The sequence below is a fragment of the Macaca fascicularis genome, chromosome 5 (assembly GCF_037993035.2).
Source record: "Macaca fascicularis isolate 582-1 chromosome 5, T2T-MFA8v1.1".
NCBI lineage: Eukaryota > Metazoa > Chordata > Mammalia > Primates > Cercopithecidae > Macaca > Macaca fascicularis.
The window spans coordinates 97,165,369-97,190,333 of NC_088379.1; positions in this window are offsets into that span (position 1 = coordinate 97,165,369).

Consider the following 24,965-nt stretch of genomic DNA (forward strand, 5'->3'; position numbering starts at 1 on the left):
TCAACAGTAAGACCCTTTGTTAACATTTTACTCAATGCCAACAAAATGGAAGGAATTTATGTTTAAGTCGTAGGCTAAATATTTGTACCTTCATAGCTTATCTTAATAAGAAATCATTGATTTTCCCCATATAGTATTTCCATAAACCCCTAAGGAAGCTGACTTATTCACAATGAAATACTTTCAAATCAGCAATATGATGCCTATATAGCTGTCATCTAGTACCAACCATTCAAAGTATGTCACCAAGTTAAATTATTTTATTCTTTTCACAGCTTATAATGATTTGCTGGTTAGCATGCAGCACTTCAAAAACTTTTTAAAAATATCTTCAAAAAATACCATAGATCTATTTTTCCTAAGGAAATATATTTGGAGTGTATAATATATGGTATGGCCATGTTCAAAAGCAACATCAATTTTAATTTGCCAGTGCATTTGATGAAGATTATCTTGTTTTTCCCAAACTCTTGAACCAAATTGTCTGGTTGAAATCTTGACTTCACTATCTACCTGCTTAGGCAGAAACATAGCTTGGTTTACCCTCTATAAAATGGAGATAGTAATGTGTAGTTTTAAGTGAGGAAATATTTGGCATGTGGGCAAAGTTACGTTGGCAGAAACAAATGAAATTTTAAAACAAATGTAGGAAATAAACACTAATAATACATACAGATATGTGTAATGGAGACCAATATTTAATGGTATTTAAATTAAATAAAATGAAAAAGTAAAGCTTCAATATTGATGCCCTATTTTGTTTAAATTAAAAGGTTACCTGTAATAAGTATAATAATTATGTATAAAAGATATTTAAAAATAATGAAAGGGTTATAGTAATTAAGATTGGTCAAGAAAGGACTGAGTAGTAGTCAACTTTAAAATTCAAGATTACATTTTTCATTTGATTTATGAGGTCTGAGTGGGCCTGATCCCGTCAACTGTATTGGAGCTTGCAAGTGGGTCTTGGGAGGAGGAGGGATGTCAAAAAGAATGGAGTATTAAAGGCTTTTTACAGACTGGAGACTAGAGTATCAGTAACATGTAGAGGAGATTACATTTTGACTTGGGTCTTACCTTGATAATGTAAACTAAATGACTATGACATTTAAGTTTTCCAGGTCATGCAATGTTGCTCACTTCCATGAGCTCAGACACACCAGCATCAAGTAACAAAAATAGCATCTGAAAACTTTCACATGACAGTTACCAAAAGATCTGTGTAGAGTTTTGAAACCCCACGTTCTTAACAAACACACCTATTCTATCTATATGCATTTGATCACACCTTTTGGGAGAGGAATTTGCATGTGTCTGTTTCCAAATGGAGTAATTTGATAGTTATTTTTCTATTTCAGTGATATAGACTTTTTTCTTAAGCTAATTAAGGAAGATTGATAGGCTTTGCTCAGACTTTGAAATAATGTTTTTATTTGATTTAAGCAAGAGGGAGACAAAAATGGTTTTAATAAAATTAACTTGCCTCCTAACAATCAGGCATTCTTTAGAATGTACATTTCCATTCCCAGAGCAGGATTCTGCTAGAGCACAGAGGCCAGATCATCTTTAAGGAACATGAATTCAGATTCGTCTTCCCAGTGCTTGCTCAAGTGGGAGTCTTAGCACTTAGGAACAAGTGGGTACTATGTAGATTTGCTTGGCATCCGTGTGGATTATGGAAAGCAGTCATCTATTTTACAGCCGCATAAAACAGTACATGGATTTCATGATGCAGAAAAGCAGTAGTTTAATTCCTCATTTTCCATGATGTAAATTTTTACTAAATGGACTTGCATGACGAGTTACCCTCCCTTTAAAACACAAATTTTAAAAAGTGCCATCATTATTCACTTTCATCTTTCTAAGATTTTTCTTGCAAGAAACAAACAAAGAAGGAGAAAAGGCAGAAGAGCATTCTTTAGAGTAGAATTTCTAGGCTGCACTGCAGCTAATTTTAAATGCTGCAGGAGAAAGGTTTATCGAAGGGATAGAGAAAGCAGGCATAGTTTTAAAATGAATTATATTTATTAATTCATTCAAAACTGAAGAGAGAATAAATATTTTTCCACCCTATAATCTAATAATCATGTATAAACAATGGTATGATGAAAGCATACTCAGCCCATAAGAAAGCTTATATTTTCAAATCAATGTAAAACTTCACAAAAGAATTAGAAAATCCCTTCCTCATAAGCAACAAATGGAAATATATGCATTACAACAAAAAAATAAAGAAAAGCCAATTGTCAAATATATTAACTGAAATACTTTTTTTACTTTTATTATCAACACTACTGTTTTGAATTAATTTATTTCCAACAGTAGGGTTATTAATAGTAGTGTGTAAAACTGTGATTTTCAGAAGTATGTTAGAATTTCACACTTACATTTTCTAGCAAGATAAAATCCTCAGAATACCTGTAATCAAAATAAGACATTTTCAAAAGTCTGTGACTTTGCTTAAAGTTTTTGAACTGTATTTGGAAGATACATATTGTAAACCTAAAAACCAGACTTTTACATACCAGCATAGTATATGATCAGTGCCAAATGGATCCAACAACAACAACAAAAATGTGTGGTTACATTACTCATTAAGATAAGCTATGAGTGCTAATGTTTGTATTAATTTTTATTGTGAACTTTGGCAGTATTGGTCTGGGGATATGTATGAGAGGAAAGGGAACATAAAACAAAAATTCGAAGATTAGAGAGATAGAATTTTGACATTGAGGAGAGTATAAAGTGTTCCAGATTGGAGAAATGGCTAGTCATCTACGTTTTCTATGTTTACGTCTACGTTTTCAACGATGCCTTCATAAAGAACTTGTGCTAAACCTTGAAGAGTAGATAAGATATGTAACAAATAAGATAGTCATTCAAAAAAAAAATGCATGCTGGGACTTAAGCTCTAGAAAATGTTTCTCAAACTTGGAACTATTAGCACCTATTATTAATTATTATTAACCACTAACAAAAACTCTTCGTTGTAGGTGGCTGTCATGTGCATTGTAGGATGTTTAGCTTCTTCTTGTAATCTATCTACTAGAAGCCAGTAGCACACCCTGTTCCCTGTAGTATAAAAGACAATGTCTCCAAATATTGCCAATATCCCTGTGGGGAGGAGGGTGAAAATTACACCTGGTTGAAAGCACCTGTGCAATGGGAATACAAGTTACATAATAGGACAAAAGATAACGAAACCAATATTGATGCGCTAATGTTAAGATAAAAGTTGTGGTAAGCCCAGAATATCAGGCTAAGGAGTGTGCAAATCTTATAAACACTGAGGTAACTCTGACGGTTTTAAAGTTGTTGATTAGCATAGTGAATGCTGAGCTTTAAGAATATAAAATTTGTACCAGTGTGCATAAATGGCATTTTGTGGGAATAACAGAATGGGCAGAGAGAGCGAAAAGCAGTCCAGCTTAGTTATTCTATTGTAGGATAACAGGGATAGGAACTGAAATGACAGCAAAGTAAAAAACAAACAAACAAAAAATAACAAAAATTAAAGGTCAGGGATAGGAGGACATTGTAATAAATAACACAAGGAACAAGTGTATAGAATATGTGCTATTCACCTTATAGAAATGGGAGACCCCTGTTACCAAAAACCAATGTGATAGACTACAGAAAATCCTGTCATTATATTCCAGATATGTTTGCATTATCTGGACAATGTGAAACGTTACAGCCACTTTTCACAGGTTTTCACCTTTCATATGTGAAGTCATGAGATTTCTTGAAAATTTTCTGAAGGCATTTTAAAAATCTTAAAAAATCTTTAAAATCTTATGAAATACCAGTAGGCCCAAGTTGTGGTTTGGTACAGTGAGTCTAATTCAGTATAGGTGTTTTGAAACTTCAAGGTCATTTATCATTTTGTGAGGAAATATATTTTAGGTTGGTATGAAAGTAATTTTGGGTTTGCTATTACTTTCAATGGCCAAAACTGCAATTACTTTTGCACCAACCTAGTATTTTTACATCCTTAAAACCTTGAGATTCCATCTACAAGAGTCATAATGTGACTGAGAGTCAGCTAAGTAAGCAGAATTAGGGCTGTTGGCAGTAACCCAGTTTGATGCTTTTGTTTGCTTGACCTGCCATAACAAAAAATCACAGTCTGGGTGGATTAAGCAACAGAAATTTATTTTCTCACAGTACTGGAGGCTAGAAGTCCAAGAAGATTTTGGCTAACTTAGTTTCTCATGAGGGCTCTCATTCTGGCTTGCAGGCAGCCAACTTCTTGCTATATCCTCACATGGCCTTTCCTCAGTATTTATACACAGAAAGAGAGGCAGTGAGCTCTCTGATGTTTTTTCCTATGAGGATATTAACCCCACCAAAATCTCATTTAACCCTAATCACTGTCTTAGAGGGTTCCTCTCCAAATAACTGCCCCACCAGGGGATTTGACTTCAACATATAAATTTTGGGTGGACACAAACATTTAGTCCATAACAGTTTCTATCATTAGATGTAGAGTTTAAGATTCTTCCATGCTATTACTGAAAAATAAAATTAAGATCTTTGTATGTAATACCTAAGAGAATTGAAAGCAGATGTCCACAAAGAGATGTATTAATGTTTATAGCAATATTACCTATAAAAACCATATGATGAACCTCAGGCCTATCAATTGACACAAAGATAAAGTGTATACCCACACAATTAAAAATATTCACTGATAAAAAGGAATGAAGTACTGATATATGCCACAACATAGATGAAAATATTATGCTATGTGAATGAAGCCAGACACAAGAATGCACATATTGTAGAATTGCATTTATATGGAATGTCCTAAATAAGCAAATCCAGAGAAAGAGATAGTAGATTAGTGACTTCCAGAGTCTGTGGGGAGGGGGCAATGGGAAGTTGTTGCTAATGACTAGAAAGGAGTTGAAAATATTCTGAAATAAGATAGTGGTGATGGTTGCCCAAGTTTGTGAATATACTAAAAAATACTTCAAAATGGTGAATTTAATAGCATGTGGATTACATTTCAATAATGATTGTATGAGTTAAAAAAAGTAAAATAAATATATTTTCAGAAAAACAGAAACAAGAAAAACATCATAATCAAAACCTCATAATGGAAAAGAAAATGAATAAATAGGCAATGCTTTAAGCTATTTGATTTTTTTTCTTTATATCAATATTAAAGAAGTTCTAGATTCTTACTTGTGTGTTCCATTACACCCATATATTACCAATGTATAATACTAGTAAACCTTTTGAAATGTAAAGAGGATTTATAATCCACTGAGGTTGTTAAAGCCTAAATAGGCTGTATTTGTAGAAATAATTTAGTGCAAGAGTACGATCCTTACTTATAATGTATCACTACTTATTATTTTAAAACTTTCCAAATAAATTTACTGAATTATAATTCCTGAGATTGGCCATCAAATGTCATTTTTTTGTTTTCAGTGTGAAGAAGAAATGTAAAATCTCTAACTTTAATTTTAGCTTTCTGTTCACGATTTGTCTCATATTTTCCAACAGTTCCTGCCAATTTATTCAATAAATAAAACATGAATTGATTTCACTGTTTGGCTTCTCATTGCACTTGAAATCAACACTAAAAATGTTCTATAAAGCCAAATGTGCCCTCCACTTCCCTCTTGTATCTATCTTATGCTCAGTTCTCTTATGCCATTACACTTCACTCACTTTTCATCAGCCATATGGTTCTTCAGTCTTGCCTATAAGAGAATTCATGATTCTTACGTCTTCATTGAGGTTCTGACATCAAGTTAGATGGCTTAATCCATGGAACAAAACAATCTATGAATCAGTTACCCGTGTATGTAATACCCGTTCTTCGAAGGATAGTCAAATCATTATTCTAATGGTCAAATCCGTGAATATATTTATCATCTTGGTTCCCTATTTCTCTGTACCTCTTATAAGCCTGCTTCATCAGATTCCAAATGATGGTGATTAGGTGTTCAATACGTTTAGAAGTTGGAAGAGAGCGAGAACAATACAGAACTCTCTCTGTAGAGAAGATAGTTAGAGGTCAGCCACGGATAAATATGACACTTTGAAGGAATATATGTTTAGATCTAAAACGTGTCCACATTTGCATGTAACAGTATTTACATTCTTCATTAAAACAAAGATAAAATATCTACCTCAAAAGGTTGTTGTGAGAAATAAATTAGATCATATATTAAACAAGAGGAACAAATTAAAATTCAAATATGAATGCTGAATAATAAGATGGACCTTCACTGACTGACTGACTGAGCAAGCACACTAGTCTTAAAGGACTGGGTAATCTTCATTTATAAAGAACTTTATGGTGTAGATGTTAAGAATCACTCATAATTAGTGCAAATCACACAACGTAAACACATACATACACAAGTTCTACTGAATATGTAATATATTAAAGCTCTGAAAAGGTATAAATGAGCCCATATCCTGACAGTAGAATACTCAAAACAACATTAAGTGTGGTTAATAACTACTGCTCTGAAAAGGGGAAAATTATTCCTGAGACTATGTCTGTTCCAGATTCCTGAGTGTCTTGTATGTATCATCAGTCACATCATCATCTGGAAATAATTTCCTCACTTGATTGTCATTCCTTCTCCTATATTCCGGTTTATCAGTAAAATAAGTATTAAAATATGTAGAGAAAAAATCATACAGTTAAATTAACTATGAAATTCTGGTCTTGGGTCTGACAGATGGAATTGTTCGATTCAATATATCTTTTGCAGATTTAGTGTATCTGAGATCACGACTTACTTTTTTAAAAGTAGGATATATGAATCAAATACCAAATCTAAGGTTTTGCAAATATAAACCACTTTTATTATGTTGTTTCTACAGCTTATTATATGCTAAGAAAACAATTAATTATTTAATGCTAAGAAAACTATCGTTGTATGATTTTATGTGTATGAGAAATCAAATGTTGCTTTTCAAGAACACTTGCAGAGATGTCAAGTACGTAGATAGGTAGACGAGTCTCAAGATAATGAAAGAGGTCAGGACTTCATATCAAAAATCAATAAAATTTTTAGTATATAAATAATTTTCAACTTAAACTCTATTATCTGATTTTAAAGACAATTTTGACTTACTTGCTTTTCCTTTTTCATACTGAAAATATGGAGTGAGATCCACTTTAAATAAGGCAAATACTGTTTTGATTTTATAAATCTGTGTTACTCAAACTCATCTTTGACACTTTTGTGTTTTCTCAGAGAATTAGGAAGGAATGTTGTCTAGCAGTGCAGACATAAATATGCAGTATAAATATGGGGTAAATTTGCATTTTTGGATTCTAGCAAAATTTTGCAGAGGCACTTCTTTAAGGCCTTGGCTACAAACAATTCTCAATTCCCATCTTGAAAAACACTCTTCTGTTCTGTAGCTCCTTATAGAATAAGACTAGCAGTTTATACATTTTATCTAATTCATATTATCTTTGTATAAAGTTCATATTCAATAAATGACTTAAATCTATTCACATTTTGGAATACTCAGCACTTATAATTGCAATTGAGAACTTTCTCTTAAAATTTTTCTGTCCCCATTCATGCTTTCATCCATCCATCAATTCATCCACCCACCCACACATCCACCCATCCATCTATCCAACAGTTACTGAGTGTCTACTATGCATCAGGCCCTGTTACAGGTGCATGCAGTATATCAGAGAATAACACAAAGATATTTGACCTTGAGGAGTTCACATTGTAGCTGATGGGACAATAAAAGTAAGTGTAAAAAATAAAATAACAAAATATATAGATAATGATAAATTATACAGGAAAGCAGTATAAGTAGAGGAGGGCAATTAGGTTTACAAGTTCAGGCAATAGTATGAGTGGAACAGGTGCCATATTAAATGACATAGTAAGGGTAGTGTTGACTGAGGAGTTAAAATTGGAGCAAAGACTTGAAGGAGGTGTGAGTTGACCAAACAGCTATTTAGGACAATAATATTTAGGCAGGAGGAGAGCTGGAGCTTAGTCCTGAGATAGTTTACTTTGTATATTCCAGAAAGTGTTTAGAGGCCAGTGTGGCTGCAGTGTAGAGATCTAGGATAAGAAAAGTAGGAGAAATCAGAGAAGCCATGGGAGCCTGGGTCATCTAGGCTAGTCCTCTAGGTCTAGTCATTTTGACTTAGAGGACATTGTAAGGATTTTGGATTTTACTGTGAGAAAATGGCCAGTTTTTACCAGAGGACTATGATGAGCTTACTTACATTTCAAAAGGATTACTTTGGTTTTTCTTTTAAGAATAGATTGCACAAGTGGTAAGGATAGACTTTTATGAAGACAAATTAGAAGGCCCCTAAAGTATTTTCTTTTTTTAAAGTATGAGATTATGTGGCTTCTACCAAAGTAAAAGGAGTAGAAAACATATGAACTAGTCAAACTCTGGCTGCATTTCAATGTTGAAATCAACAGGAGTTCTTGGTACTTCCTTATAGATGAAGGATGATTTTGAGGCCATCAGTCTGAGGAAATAGAAAGGAGGAAGTTATGATTTTTGAGATGTGGGAAGCTGCTGGAGAAACAGATTTTGGGGAGGGTGGTGGAAGAGGAAAAGCTGTGGCTTCCTTTTGAAATGTAGGTTTCAATAAATATCTAAGTGGAGATGTCAAGTAAGTAGATGAATAGATGAGTCTGGTGATAATGAAAGAAGTCAGTACTATAAATATGAAATTAGGAATTAATACATAAGGTGGTATATTGTGGGATCTGGCCAGCAGGCCCTAATGCAATGGGACTCTCTCTTTGTTCCCAGGTGGATCGGTAGGTGGAGAAATAACAGACCCGCACAAGATAGTGAAAGCTGGGTCCAGGGGGTTCACTACCTTCTGGTCCCACGGTGCCAACAACGCACTGGATATGCCAGCATTTATTATCAAGTTTAGCGAGGACGGGGGTAGGTAAGTGAGGGATTTAGGGTCATTTGATTATGAGGTAAGATGGTCAAATGGAGATGAAGTAATCCTTTAACATAACATCTGTATGCAGAAGTACCGCATACAGAGATAACAATTTACAATATAGTGTGTGCATCAGTAATTTTGAACAGAGCCTTAAAACAGAAACACAGTCTTTCCATAACCTATGATTAGTAAGATATTAATCAGCAGTAACAGTTACAGCAAAAGCTGGTTACAAACAATTCGTAGAAACAGGACGTGAAGTTAGACAACTGGTTAGACCAGAATTTCTCAGAAGGGAATATGCCTTAACCCTAAAGAGGCCTATAAGAGCCGCAGCAAGATGAGGGCATTTATAGCCCTATCTTATACATATGGACAGGTGCCCCCATGCTTCTGTTTATAGGCTTTCCACGAGGGTCGCATTCCATTCCCAGAGCTATGAACATCTGCTTTTCTGGGATAGGAATCTTAGTGATGTGAAACTTCCCTGACTGCACATCCATTCATAGGCTCTCTGCAGGGGGAAGCACATCACGTGCTGTTGGCTCTTTCTGGCTGTCCAACCTGGCATTGTCTTTACACAATCCTGCATGCAAGTTTGTATTTACAATAATCAGGAGCATTTCATCTTTTATTCCATAGCAATAGATTCAGGGGGTCTCCCTGCAGTGGTATACAAAGCTAAAAGACTAGATGAGATCAAGAAGTCGATGATTACAGATAAAAATGGTAAAAGATCATGGATTGACTTCTGAAGTATTCTACATCAGAATTTCTTGTCCATAAAGGACAAGAGAAGGCAATGACCAAAACATATTAAGAAGGAGCAACCAGTGAGATCAAAGAAAAATAATGAAAATATGACATCTGCAGCTACTAGTGAAGTTTATCAATAAGGAGGAAGTGATTATCTGTATCAAATGCTGCTTATAGGTCAAGTATGATGAATAATATAAATTGACCATTGGATTTAGCATTGTGGTTACAGATGACTTCAATGACAGTGCTTCCAACAAACTCTTCCTTCCCTTTCTATCTCCTACCAGGCGATCTTCATAGATCTTTTTCGAATTATGATTACCAGTCATTAATTTTTCCTCATATTTTAAATGACAAAAGGAGTATGTTTATCATTGAATTAAATAGGAAAGTCAGATATATAAATAAAATAATCTCACATTTCTTCCCACACAAACATCTCCATAACTTTTAAGAACCTGATCTTAAAATCTTGGAGGGTTATCTTTCACTTCATTCTTCATCTCATCTGAAATAGAAAAACAAAAAATTACATTAATTTAAGGGTCAGGTTTTTTGTTTTGACAAAAATGTATCCTAATTACTTTAACAGAACGATAAATATAGATATGTCATTATTTTTAAATTTTATCTTTAAATTGACAAATAATAATTGCATGTATTCATGGGGTACATAATGATGTTTCAATATGTGTAATTTATGGTAATGAGACCAGCCTAATTAGTATATTCATCACCTCAAACAGTTATTACTTCTTCATGTTGGGAACTTTCGATATCCTTCTTTTAGTTTTTTGAAGCTAAGTTATTTTTATCTGTTATCATCCTACAGTGGCATAGAGCACTAGAACTTATTCCTCCTATCTAGTTGTAATTTTGTCTCCTTTAACAAATCTCTCACTGTCTCTCCATTTCCCCTACCCTTCCCAATCTCTAGTATCATCTGTTCTACTTTTAGTTCTATGAGATCAACTTTTTTTTTTTTTCTAGCTTCCATATATGAGTGACAGCAAGTGGTATTTAACTTTCTGTTCCTGGCTTATTTAACTCAGCATAATGCCCTCCAGCCCCATTTATGTTGCCTCAAATGACAGGATTTCATTAGTTTAATTGTCCTACTTTACATGTCTGAATAGCAAGTTAATAAATCTTGTTTGAACTGATAGACATTCAACTATGTTCAGTTTTTGTTCTATCGATAACACTACAACAATAAATATTATTGTTCAAATATATTGAGATATTAGTGCTTTTGTTTCTTTTGTATAGTTTTACAAAAGTAGAATTCAAAGTCAAAAACAATGCATATTTTATAATTTAATGTACATTGTTGCATTTCTATTTGTAATTAATAAAAGTGTTTCTTTATCTTGACTAGTGTTGGATAATATTAGTTTAGTTTTGTTTAGTTTTGTTTTGTTTTAGTGTTTTCTTATCTGAAGGAAACCTTAATTGTCGCTATAGTTTGCATTTTCCAGAACAGCAATCATGTCAATCACCATATAAGTTAATAATCAAGCTTTCAGTTTTGCTCTTCTCTGAAATTCCTGTTCTCTCTTTTCTCCCACTTATGTTTTTTTTGCATTATCCAGAAAATGCCCTTTTTTCATATCATGTTTGACTATAATTATTTTTGTCTCTTCCACATATGTAGTTATGTCTTCCTGGTCAATCCTGGAATTGTACACTTTTGCTTTCTCTTATTTTCTTAATTAGGTTTTCCCAGCATTGGTCTACTGTTAGTTGTTTCTGAGGAAGAACTTTTTCTTTAATTTAGTGTTAGTTTGGTTGTCACACAAAGATAATACTGTGCTTGGCATTAAAACGTGCATAGTTAAAGAAGTAATGTTTCTTTAATGGGAAAGAAATGGAAACTTAGGAAGATAATTACCTAAATAGGAGACAGCTCTGCATGTTCATACATAGTAGTACAAGCTTACCAGTTTTTTCAGTTTCCTCATAGAGGCATATGACTACTCATGAGAGAGGAAATATCCTAAGAGAGAAACTCTGTTTGCCACACTAAAGGAATTTTTAATCATTCTACTGCCATGACATTCAATTTAGCATACCAAATACTTCCAAAAATGAGCAACAGGCTGCATAAGTCCCCAATGGTCAGATTCAACCAAGGTGTCAACACATCTCCAAGTCTTTATTATATAGATGGATTAATAAATTCTGTTTTCCCAAGTCTTTTTTATATTTTTATTTTATTTTATATTTTTTTCTTTTCAATACTGATTTCAACTTTGATTCTCTTTCCCTGCTTAGGCATCCAGTCTAAAGTGTTGAATATATTTGTACTAGTGACAAGTAACTTTCCCCCATTTCTGTTTGTACTTTTTTTTCTATTAATTAAAAAAAGGATACTCCCAAAATTTTAGCATGGAATATGTTTACCAGCCTTTTTGTGCAGCTAGGTTATAACTATATGACTTTTTGTCAGTGAAATGTGAGTGAAAGTAGTATGCGCACTTTCATGTCATCTACTTAAAAGGAACACGCATACCCATTGCTTTGACTCTTTCTCCTACTCATGTGCTGAAATGTGTATGTGGTCTTCGTCAGCCAGCTTCAAGGATGATGAGGGCAATGTAGTCTACATTACCAGATAGCAAAGCATAAGAAAGTGAAATTGTGGTGACTGTAACAGAAATGTCTTTTTGGCCCTGTACTACCTATCTACCACTATACAGTAGAATGAAAAGAAACAAAAAAAAGATAAATTAAAAAACATGAAATACTTATATCTTGTTTTGAGTCGCTATACTTTGGAGTCTTTTCTTCACCATAAGTTAGTCAAAGATTTGGCAAATTTTTTCTGTAAAGGGTAAGATAGTAAATATTTTCAGCTTTTCAAGACCTATAGTCTCTGTTGCAACTACCAAACTATGCTTCAACTCTTCCCTTCTGGTGTGAAAGGAGACATAGGCAATACATAAATAGATGCGCACAAATTGATGTGTTCCAAGTTTTATTTCAAAAAAACAGGTGACTGTTTATATTTGGCCTATAGGTGTAGTCTGGTGTTTCACGATACAGTCTATAACATAACTAATACAATCTTCTTCATTATATAATATATATATTTTAAAAATTATGTTGAATATACATTGTCTTTAATTTACATAAATTACACTACACTAAACATATTTAATTTTTTAATACTGTATATTTAAGATAAATAATGTTATAATTTACATATTCTGCTAATTACTTCTGATTGTTTCCTAGATTTCAGTTGTAATAATCAATTTAGAGAAAATTGATATGTTATTATATTGTGTCTTCTGATATACAAAAATAGTATAACTCTTCATTTTTAGGTCCTTTTTAGTTTCTCTTGGAAATGTTTTATAGTTTTCAGTGAAACAAATTCATGCCTATGTTGTTAAACTTACGTCTAAGTAAGATGGATTTTCACACTATTGTAAATTTTTTTTTAAATTTCAATTTGTAGTTGTGTAAGGTTATGAAAATGTACTTAAATTTACATATTAGCCATGTATAATGCAACTTTATTAAATTCGTCTATTGGTTCAATTGTGTACATATTATATATATACACACATACACACACACATTATCTTTATCCATTTGTCTGTTGATGGACATTGAGGTTGACTCCATGTCTTAGCTATTGTAAATAGTGCTACAATAAACATGAACTTGCAGGAATCTTTTGATCTACTGATTTCCTTTTCTTTGGATAAATACTCAGTAATGAGTATTTATTGCCCGATCTTATGGTAGTTCTATTTCTTGTTTTTTGAGAAATCTCCACAATGTTTTCTAAGGTTGCTGTACTAACTCACATACCCGCTGACAGTGTATCACAGTTTCCTTTTCTATACATTCTCACCGTAACTGGGTTGAGATGATATCTCATTGTGGCTTTGATTTATATTTCTTGGAAGATTAGTCATGTTGAGCACTTTTTTCATGTATTTCTGGTTCACTTGTTTGTATTCTTCTGAGAAATGTCTATTCAGATCTTTTGCCTACTTTTTAATTGGATTATTTGAGGTTTTTTGTTGAATTGTTTGAGTTCCTTGTATATTCTGAATGTTAGGCTCTTTGCAGATGAACTGTTGGCAAATATTTTCTCCCATTCTACAGATTATCTCTTCATAACGTTGATTGTTTCCTTTGCTGTGCAGAAGCTTTTTCATTCTATATAGTCCCATTTGTCTATTTTTGGTTTTGTTGCCTGCTCTTGTGAAATTTTAGACATAAAATGTTGCCTAGACCAATGCACTGAAGAGTTTTCCCTATATTTCTTACAGTAGTCCTATAATTTTGTGTCTTACATTTAAATTTCTAACACATTCTGAGTTGATGTTTTTATATGGTGAGAGACAGGGATCTAGTTTCATCCTGCGTATGGATATCCAGTTTTCCCAGCATCATTTACTGAAGAGGATATTCTTTTTCCCATGTATGTTTTTGATGACTTTGCCAAAAATCAGTTGGAGGTAAATAGGCAGATTTACTCCTGGGTTATATATTCTTTTCCATTGGTGTGTCAGTTTTTATAGCAATATCATGATGTTTTGGTTTTTGTGATGGTTAATATTAGGTATCAACTTGACTAAATTGAGGGATGCCTAGATGTCTGATAAAGTATTGTTTCTGGGTGTGTCTGTGAGGGTGCTGCCAGAGGAGACTGACATTTGAATCCATGGACTGGAAGAGGAAAACCCACCCTCCTTGTGGGTGGGCCTCATCTAATCTGCTGCCAGCAAGATTAGAACAAAGCAGACCAAAGAAGGGACAAGCAGCTTGCTGGGTCTCTCACTTCCTCTCTTCTCCTCTGCTTGATGCTTGCTTCCTGTCTTTCTGTCCTTGGACCTCAGACTCCAAGTATTTCGGCCTTTGGACTGAGGAACTTGTACCAGCAACCTTCACAGTGCCCTTACATCTTCAGTCTTAGACTTAGGTTTGCACTATTGGAGTCCCTGGTTTTGAGGTTCTCAGACTTGAAGTGAGCCACACTACTAGCTTCTCTTTACCCAGCTTGCAGACAGCCTGTCTTGAGTTTTCACGCTTTGATTGTATGAGCCAATTCTCTCTAATAAGCTCCCTTTTATATACACATATATCATATTGGTTCTGTCCCTTTGGAGAGCACTGAATAAAATGCAGGTTTATTATATATTTGTAGCACAGTGTCAAGGCAGGCAGTGTAATACCTCCAGCTTTGTTCTATTTGCTTGGTGGTGTTTTAGCTATTCAGAGATTTTTGAGGTTCCATACAAATTTTAGCAATGATATTTAGCATGTTATTAGTATTTTGATAGTGTTTGCATTAAATTTACAAATTGTGTCACATTGTATGGTCATTTTAGCAATATTTATTCTTCCAATCAATGAATATGTGATATCTTTTTATTTGCTTGTGTCCTCTTTGGTTTCTTTTGCCAGAATTTTGAGTTTTCTTTGTAGAAGGCTTTCCCCTCCTTGGTTAAATTTATTCCTAGGCATTTGATTTTATTTATTTAGCTCTTGTAAACGGGATTGCTTTTCTATTTCTTTTTCAGCTAGATTATTATTGGTGCATAGAAATGATACTGATTTTTGTATGTTGATTTTTTTGTATAAATTTTTGGGATACAAAGTGCAATTTTGTTACATGCATGGATTGTGTAGTGGTCAAGTGAGGGCTTTTAGGGTACTCATCACCTGAAAAACATACATCATATCCAGTAAGTAGCTTCTCTTTGTTCACCTTCTTGGCACTCCCTGACCCTTGTGAATCTCCATTGTCTATCATTGCACTTCTTACATCCATGTGTACACATTTTTTAGCACTGACTTCTGAGTGAGAACATGTGATATTCCACTTTCTATGTCTGGCTTGTTTCACTTAAGATGATGCCCTCCAGTTTCATCCATGTTGCTGCAAAACATGTGATTTTATTCTCTTTAAGAATGGAATACTGAACAGTATTCCATTGTGCGTATATCCCCCATTTTCTTTATCTAATCATCTGCTGATGGACACTTAGTTTGAGTCTATATTTTTGCCGTTATGAATAATGCTGCAATACACATACTATTCTTGGTATCTTTTTGACATAAAGATTCCTTATCTCTTCTACTAGTGAGTTTGCTAGATTGAATAGTTGTTCTACTTTTAGTTATTTGGGAAATCATAATTATTTCCATAGATGTTGGACTAATTTACATTCCCAGAAACAATGCATAGAATTCCCTTTTCTCCACATACTAATCAACATCTGCTATTTTTCGTCTTTATTAATAGCCATTGTAACTGGGGTAAGATGATATCACCTTGTGGTTTTAATTTGTGTTTCACTGATGATTTCTGATGTTGATCATTTTTCATATAGCTGTTGGTCATTTGTAAGTCTTATTTTGAAAAATGACTACTAGTGTTTTTTGCTCACTTTTTAATTGGATTATTTTTGTTGTTGAGTTGTTTTATTTCCTTGTATATTCTGGATATTAGTCCACTGTTAAATAAATGGTTTGCAAATATTTTCTCTCATTCTGCAGGTTGCCGGTTTACACTGTTAATTATTTCTTTTGCTATGCAGTAGTATTTTCATGTATTTTTTGTTTTTATTGTCTGTACTTTTGAAGTTTTCGTCATAAATTCTTTGCCCAGGCCAAAGTCCAGAAGAATTTAACCTAGGTTTTCTTCTAGTGCTTTCAGTTTAGGGTCTTACCTTTAAGTCTCTAATCTATCTTGGGTTGATTTTTGTGAATGGTGAATGACAGGAGTTCAGTTTCATTCTTCTGCATATGGCAATCCAATTATCCTAGCACCGTTTATTGGAAAGATTGTTCCTTCCTCAATGTATGTTCTTGTTGGTTTATCAAAGACCAGATGGTTGTAAATATGTGGCTTTATTTCTGGTTTCTTCACTTGGTTCTATTGATCTATATGTTTATTTTCACACTAGTACCATGCTAGTACCAAGTCAGAACAAAGCTGGAGGCATCACATATTCTGACTTCAAATTATACTACAAGGATATATAGAATACTTTGAAGTCAGAATATGTGATGCCCCCAGCTTTGTTCTTTTATTCTTAGGATTGCTTTGACTATTTGGGCTCCATTTTTGTTCCACACCATTCTTAGGAATATTTTTTTTCTAATTCTGTGAAAAGTGACATTTTTATTTTGATAGAGATCAAACTGACTCTGTAGATTGCTTCAGGAAATAAGGTCATTTTTATGATATTAATTCTTCAGATTCGTGTACACGGGATGGTTTTCCACATGTTTGCATCGTCTACAATTTCTTTCATTGTTATTTTGTAGCTTTTCTAGTAGAGATCTTTCACCTCCATGGATAAGTTTATTCCTAGGTATTTTATTTTTTTCCTAACTATTGTAAATGGAATTGCCTTTTTGATTTCATTCTCAGGTATATTGCTTTTTGTATAAAGATATGCTACTGAGTTTTGTATATTCAATTTGCATCTTGTAACTTTACTAAATTTATCAATCAAATCCAAGAACTTTTTTGGTAGTGTCTTCAGGGTTTTCTAGATATAAGGTCATATAATCAGCAAACATGGGTAATTTTACTTCCTCTTTTACAATTTGGATTCCTTTTATTTCTTTCTCTTGTCTGGTTACTCCAACTAGGACTTCTTGAACTCTCAGTTTTCTGCAGAGAAATCTGCTGTTAGTCTGCTGGATATTCTATTCTATGTTACTTGACATTTACTTTTTCTTGTTTTGAAAATTCTTTCTTTGTCTTTGATTTTTGACAGTTTCACTGTAATATTCCTCAAAGAAGATCTATTTGAATTGTATCTATTTGGGGATCTTTAAATTTCCTGTAACTTATTACCTATATCTCTTATAAGACCGAGAAAATTTTAGTTATTCCACTAGTTTTTCTATGCCTTTGTAAAAATTCCTTCTCCTTATGAATCTCTCAGAATTCAAACATTTATTCACTTTATCATGTCCCTTATGTTACATAGAGTTTTTATTTTTCTTTTTTGTCTTATGTAAATGGGTTATCTTAAAAGACCTGTCTTCAAGTACAGAATTTTTTTATTCTGCTTGATGTAGTCATTATTGAAGCTCTTTATTATCCTTTTTGTTTTATTCATTTAATTCTTCAGTCCCAGGATTTCTGTTTGATTTGGCTTCTGTTTTATAATATCTATCTTTTTGTTCAGGCATTGCATAGATTTCCTTTACTTTGAAATGTGTTACAGGAGAATTATTGTATTCTTTGAAGGTGTCAGGTTTCCTTACTCTTTCATGTTTCCTGTGTCCTTAATTGATATCTACAAATTTGGTGTAATGGTAGCTTCTTCTAATGTTATGTATTGGCTTTCACAGGGACATACATTTTTATGTAAATGTACCCACAGTGCCAATTGGGTGGGGGTATTTTGGCTTTGATTCTGGGTGTGTGCAGTAATGTGATTTCTGTCATTTCTTTGACTGGAAAAAACTTTAGTGGTGTCTGCTGGGAATGGGGATGGCAGGTGGCCAGTCCCCAGGTCCCCAGGTGGCACTCTTGGGTTGGTGCCAGTGGCGGCAGCAGCAGGCTGAATGGTCTAGTTCACAGGACTCCCAAAGTTGTGTGCAGGCACTGGAGGTGGCAGCAAGAGTGGTGGGTCTATCCTTAGGTTCCTGAAGGACATGTGATGGTACTAGTGTTGGCCAATAGGGCCGGCTGAACCTTAGTGCCCAGGATCTTATGCCCACAGTGTGTGGACTATGTGCAGCATAGGCTGCATTGATGACACTTCTGTTCTCAGGTACTCAGGCAGTGTGCATGGGTATTGTTTGTGGTGGTGGGTAGGATGGGCCAGTCCTCAGGCCCGCAAAAGGCACATGCAGGTGCATGGTGGCCCACCACTGGAGGAGACAGGTTGTTGTCAGCGATAGCATTTCCAGAGAGTTGGCTCTCATGCTCTTGGAAACATGTGTCACCTCCCTTTGTCCTAAGGCAGCATTCCTGTTGCACTGAACCTCATGTTGCTCTGATTGTAGGACACTACATGGGCTAGATTGCTGGGTTCTTAGCTGTACCTCCACTAGGTCCAGCCAATATTGTGATGCTGCAACACTCTGGATGGTTGTCAGTGCTACTTCCCGAATGTGGAGATGCAGGGGCTGTTAGGATATAATCTGGTGGGAACTGGGCTCTCAAAATTGCACCATGCTGTAGCAGTTTGGATCTCAGTCTCAGTGTGGGACCTAGTGTAAATTCTCTCTCAGAAATAATGCGGTCACATTTACCCTAGGCCACTTCTTATACTAGGATTAGGGCCTATGGTAACCAAGGTGCTCTCCTGAGGCTAAATTGCAAGCATTTGTGATGCAAGTGTGGACTGCTGGCTTCCCTTTCCCCAAAACAAGAAGACTCTCCTGGCTATAAACCCATTTCATCTGGTCCAGCTGCTTAACTTTCCTCTTTTTCTGTGCCTGTGATGGTCCCTGTCACTCCTGGATGAATTCCAGCATTGTTTCTAATGCTCTGATTGATATATGGTTATCTACTCACCGTTCTGGTCCTTCTTTGTGCACACACTGATTTTTTTACAACACTTCTATTGAAATATTATTTTCAAAAATGATATTTACCATTTTAAGGTGAATGATTTGGTAGTTCATATAAATGAAATCCTGTAAGATGTGGGTTTTTCTTCTGAGTTCTTTTACGAAGCATAACTTTTAAAAGATTTACTCATGATGTAGCATGTATTAGTACTTCATTCCTTTGTGTGGGTGGATAATATTTCATAGTCTGACTATGCCACATCTGTATATCAATGGGTCAGCTGATGAACATTTAAGTCCCACTTTGACTATTGTGACTAATGCTACTATGAATTTTCATGTACAAGTTTTTGTCTGGACATAAATTTTCATTTATCTTCTTTCAGTATGTAAATAGAAGTGGAATTGTTGGGTTATACGGAAACTCAATGTTTAGCTTTTTGACCAACTGCCAAACTGTTTTGTAAAGTGCCTGTACTGTTTCACAATCTTACCAGCAATGAATAGGGGTTCTAATTTTTCCACATCCTTGTCGATACATGTTATTTTATATCTTTTTATTTTAACCATTCTAGTGAGTGTGAAGTGGTATCTTATTGTAGTTTCGGTTTGTGGACCCCTAATATCTGATTATACTGAGCATTTTATCAATGCCTATTGGCTACTTTTGTATCTCTTTTGGAGAAATATTTATTCCAATCTTTTGCCAATTAAAAAAATCAGGTTGTCTGTCTTTTTACATTTGGATTGTAGTTGTCCTTTATGTATTCTGAATGTTAGTCCCGTTTTGGACCAACTGCCAAACTGTTTTGTAAAGTGCCTATACTATTTTACAGATATATGATTTAGAGATATATCATTTAAGATATGATGATAAGATATATGATTTAGAAATATTTTCACCCATTCCATCATTTGTCTTTTCACTTTATTGATGATGTTCTTTGTAGCACATTTTTTTATATTATGAATTCAAATTTATCTCTTTTTTCTTGATGTGCTTTTGAGGTCAAGTCTAAGAAAACATTTCCTAACCTAAAGTCATGATAATTTACACCTACATTTTTTTTCTGAGGGTTGCATGGTTTTACATTTTACTTTTATAACTATAGTCCAGTTTTAGTTAACCTTTGTGAATGGTGTGAGTTAGAGGTTTACCTTTATACTTTTGCACATGGATATCCAGTTGCTCCGGCACTACTTTTGAAAAGAATATTTCATCCTCATCGAATTTTCCTGGAAACTTTATTGAGTATAATTTTAGTATAAGAGTCATGATTTGTTTCTAGAATGTCAGTTATATTCCATTGATCTTCATGTCTGTCCTATGGCAGTGCTATAGTGTGTCTTTTCTACTGAACCTTTGTAGTAGGTTTTGAAATTGAGAAGTTCAGTTCAATTGTGAGTTCCTCAGATTTGCTCTTCTTTGTCAGGATTGTTTTGACTATTCAGGGTCCCTTGAATTTTTATATACCTAATAAAATCAGCTTTTCAATTTTTGTAAGAAAGAAGTCTTAGAGTTTAATAATGATTAACTTGAAACTGTCTATGAATTTGAGGATGATTGCTATATTAATATTAAGTATTTTATATGAATATGGGTTGTCATTCCTCTCATTCCATTAATTGCATTTTTAAATTTATTTCTACGTGATTTTATAGTTTTCAAAAATATTCAACAACATTTCAACAAATTTGACAGTTTTCATTATATAAAACTTCTAAAATTATTCTTAAGCATTTGAATATTTTGAAAGTATTGTAAATTGAATTGTTTTCTTAATTTTATTTTTTGATTTTTGTTGCTAAAGTGTATACATAAATTGATTTTTGCATATTGACCTAGTGTCCTACAACTTGTTGAATTTATTTGTTAGTTCTAGTAGTTTCTTTTTTCCATATTTTTAGGATTATCTATATAAAAGATCATGTCAACATGACTTAAGGTGATTTTACTTTTTTCTTTCTGATCATGTCCAGTACAATGTTGGGAAAAGTAATGAGAATAGATAATTTTGTCTTGTTCCTGATCTGGGAAGGAAAGCATTAAATCTTTTACTACTAAGTAAGTTGTTACCTGTGGGTTCTTTGTTGAAACCCCTTATCGGGTTGGGGGAGTTCCTTTTTGTTCTTACTATTATGTATGTCCATGATAAAAGGGAGGCCATTATCCTTAGCAAACTAACACAGGAACCAAATACTGCATGTATTAAAGCTGCTAACCTAATGGACATCTAACGGGTACTAGGCTGAATACCTGGGTGATAAAATAATCTGTACACCAAACCTCCATGGCACTAGTTTACCTATGTAGCAAACCTGCACTTGTAACCCTGAACTTAAAAGTTAAAAAAAGAAAATATATCAATTTTTTTTTTGTATCTTTTGAGGCCATCATACAGTTTTTCTTTTTTTTTTTTTTTCTATTAATACGGCTAATTACAGAAGTGAAATTTTTACCGTCCTTGCATTCCTGACAGTTTTGCTTCATATATTTTGAATTCATGCACATAGATATTTAGGGTTACTATGTCTTCCTTCCGTCCTTCTTGATTTCTATAAATGTTCTTTGTTCTGAAATTTATTTGGCTCTATCAATATACAGGAAGATTTATTATGATGAGTGGTTGAATAGACTGTATTTCCTATGCTTTTACTTTTAACTTAACTGTATTTTTATATTGATCATAAGTTGAGGTAAACATTTTTTAGCTTTCCAAAGAGGTGACAGAATGTATCTAGCTGTTCAGAGTAAGAAATGGCATTCTAGCTTGTAAAAGTTTGTCTCTATGGCTTATAATTTTCATTGTTCTTGTAAATTTATGGCCTTAAAAACATCTTTACTATTATTTTAGCAAGATTTCAAGAAAGACTAGAAGTTAATACATGTGTAGAACTCAGAATCTTACCGTCCTTGTAGTTTTGGAAATCACTTAAACTTTAATGCCTTAAATTCTTCAGCTATAAAATGGTTAATGAAAGTAGCTACTTCCCAAGACTGTTAGGATGAATCCGTAAATGTATGCCCAGCACTGAGTGTCAGGCATGTAGTGTTATATAAATATTTCCATTAGTATCATTATAACAAAATTGCTTTTTAAAAAAATATATTTGTCTTCTTGAGCTAAGAACCTCTTTCTGACGTGTAAGTATATTCAAATTGAAGACTTAAACACAGGTTTATTATCTATTTATTTGTTAATATATGCTTTTTTCTGTAAATATCTGTTTTCATATTTGTTTCTGTGATAGGTTTTGAAGTATTTTTTTTAATTTATTTTTTTTTATTATTATACTTTAAGTTCTAGGGTACATGTGCATAACGTGCAGGTTTGTTACATATGTATACTTGTGCCATGTTGCTGTGCTGCACCCATCAACTCGTCAGCACCCATCAACTCGTCATTTACATCAGGTATAACTCCCAATGCAATCCCTCCCCCCTCCGCCCTCCCCATGATAGGCCTCGGTGTGTGATGTTCCCCTTCCTGAGTCCAAGTGATCTCATTGTTCAGTTCCCACCTATGAGTGAGAACATGCAGTGTTTGGTTTTCTGTTCTTGTGATAGTTTGCTAAGAATGATGGTTTCCAGCTGCATCCATGTCCCTACAAAGGACACAAACTCATCCTTTTTTATGGCTGCATAGTATTCCATGGTATATATGTGCCACATTTTCTTAATCCAGTCTGTCACTGATGGACATTTGGGTTGATTCCAAGTCTTTGCTATTGTGAATAGTGCCGCAATAAACATACGTGTGCATGTATCTTTATAGCAGCATGATTTATAATCCTTTGGGTATATACCCTGTAATGGGATGGCTGAGTCATATGGTACTTCTAGTTCTAGATCCTTGAGGAATCGCCATACTGTTTTCCATAATGGTTGAACTAGTTTACAATCCCACCAACAGTGTAAAAGTGTTCCTATTTCTCCACATCCTCTCAAGCACCTGTTGTTTCCTGACTTTTTAATGATCGCCATTCTAACTGGTGTGAGATGGTATCTCATTGTGGTTTTGATTTGCATTTCTCTGATGGCCAGTGATGATGAGCATTTTTTCATGTGTCTGTTGGCTGTATGAATGTCTTCTTTTGAGAAATGTCTGTTCATATCCTTTGCCCACTTTTTGATGGGGTTGTTTTTTTCTTGTAAATTTGTTTTGAAGTATTTAAGGATGGGACGTTGTTGTTGTTTCTGTAGTATCTGGTATAATTCCTAGCTTAAAGTAAACTTTCAGAAAATAATTTTAAGGTATATAATACCATATTTCTTAGTTGCTAGAGGGAACCAACTCCATGTCTACTCTGTCATTCTGGATAGGCTAAGTTTCCCCAACAACAACAGCAAGTCTTGGTGGCTTTGACCCCAAACATTCGCATGTCATCCACTTAACAAGTCTACGTTAGGCCTGGCTATGGCTCCACTCTTGTGGCATTCTCTCTGTGGAACTAGGTGAATGGAGCAACTGTGATCTGGAACACTGTTGGAAATTGAGGGAAAAGAGACCACCACTCCAAAGCACCTACTGTCATTAAAGTTTCTTGGAACTGAAACTTATCACTTCCACCAACACTTTATTTTCACGGTAAGTCACAAGGTCATTTCTGATATCAATGAGAAGGCATGTATAACACTCCTACAGGGAGAGACAGAAAAAATATTAGAACAGATATACAATCAGCCATTTCCACCAAACTCTGCTTTCTAACCATTCCTGGAAACTATGTGTACTTTGTACTACTCTTAGCTATAACTAATTGAATTATACACAATGCTTTCTAAAGTGGTGTGTAATTTTGTCTTAAATGTATTGTTTGAAATTTCGAACAGCAGTGGTAATACTAGTCTACTGTCCTTCAGTTGGATAGCAAACCTAAATTCCTGCAGGCAAAATACTGCTTTATTAGTTTCCTCTTGTTTAGAAGCCCATTCATTTGTTTATCATTTTAATTGACTTCTTTAGACCTTTTTCCTACTTCTTGTAATTTGTCAGAGTTACAGCATGAGAATTGTATAAACATTGCAAATGAAAAGAAGGACATGTTATTTGCTCCAAGATAGCAGAGATTTCTCCTAGCATATCTGATAACCTCTATGATTATGTTTATTAATTTTTTTCCTTTGGTAAGACAACTCAATATGAGATGTTCCCTTTTAAGTAATTTTTAAGGCTATAATATGATATTGTTGGCAACAGGTACAGTGTTGTATAGCAGATCTCTAGAGCTTATGCATCTTGCTTAACTGAATCTTTATGCCCATTAATTAGTAACTCCCTTTATGCCCATTAATTAATAACTCCCTTTTACTATAGCTCTTTTAATCACATAATTTTTCTACATGGAACATAACTCAGAGATTCTTAGAGTCTTACCTGGATTCCTATGAGATAGCACTGAACAAAAAGTCCTGTAACATTTGTTATTAGAAGGAAAATAAAAAGCTATCAAGTGAAGTGTCGTGCATTTTTCTATTGTGAGGTTCATTTATGTTATGTTATTTATTTATTTTTGTGGTTAATGCTTTCTATGATTATGTGAGGCAGTACATTTGCGTCCCTCTAAGCTGCTTTCATTGGATGGCTATTATATAGAAATAATAATTACTGTTGGAACTGTATCTGCAGTTCTTCATCTAAAGAGAATTTAGGCAGAAGGCTTTCCTCTTCATTTTTTTCTTAGTTATTTTGTTTTGTTTTGTTTTATTTTATTTTATTTTATTTCCTGACCCTCAGAGCCTGTGATGCTCTTCATTAAAAAAAAACAA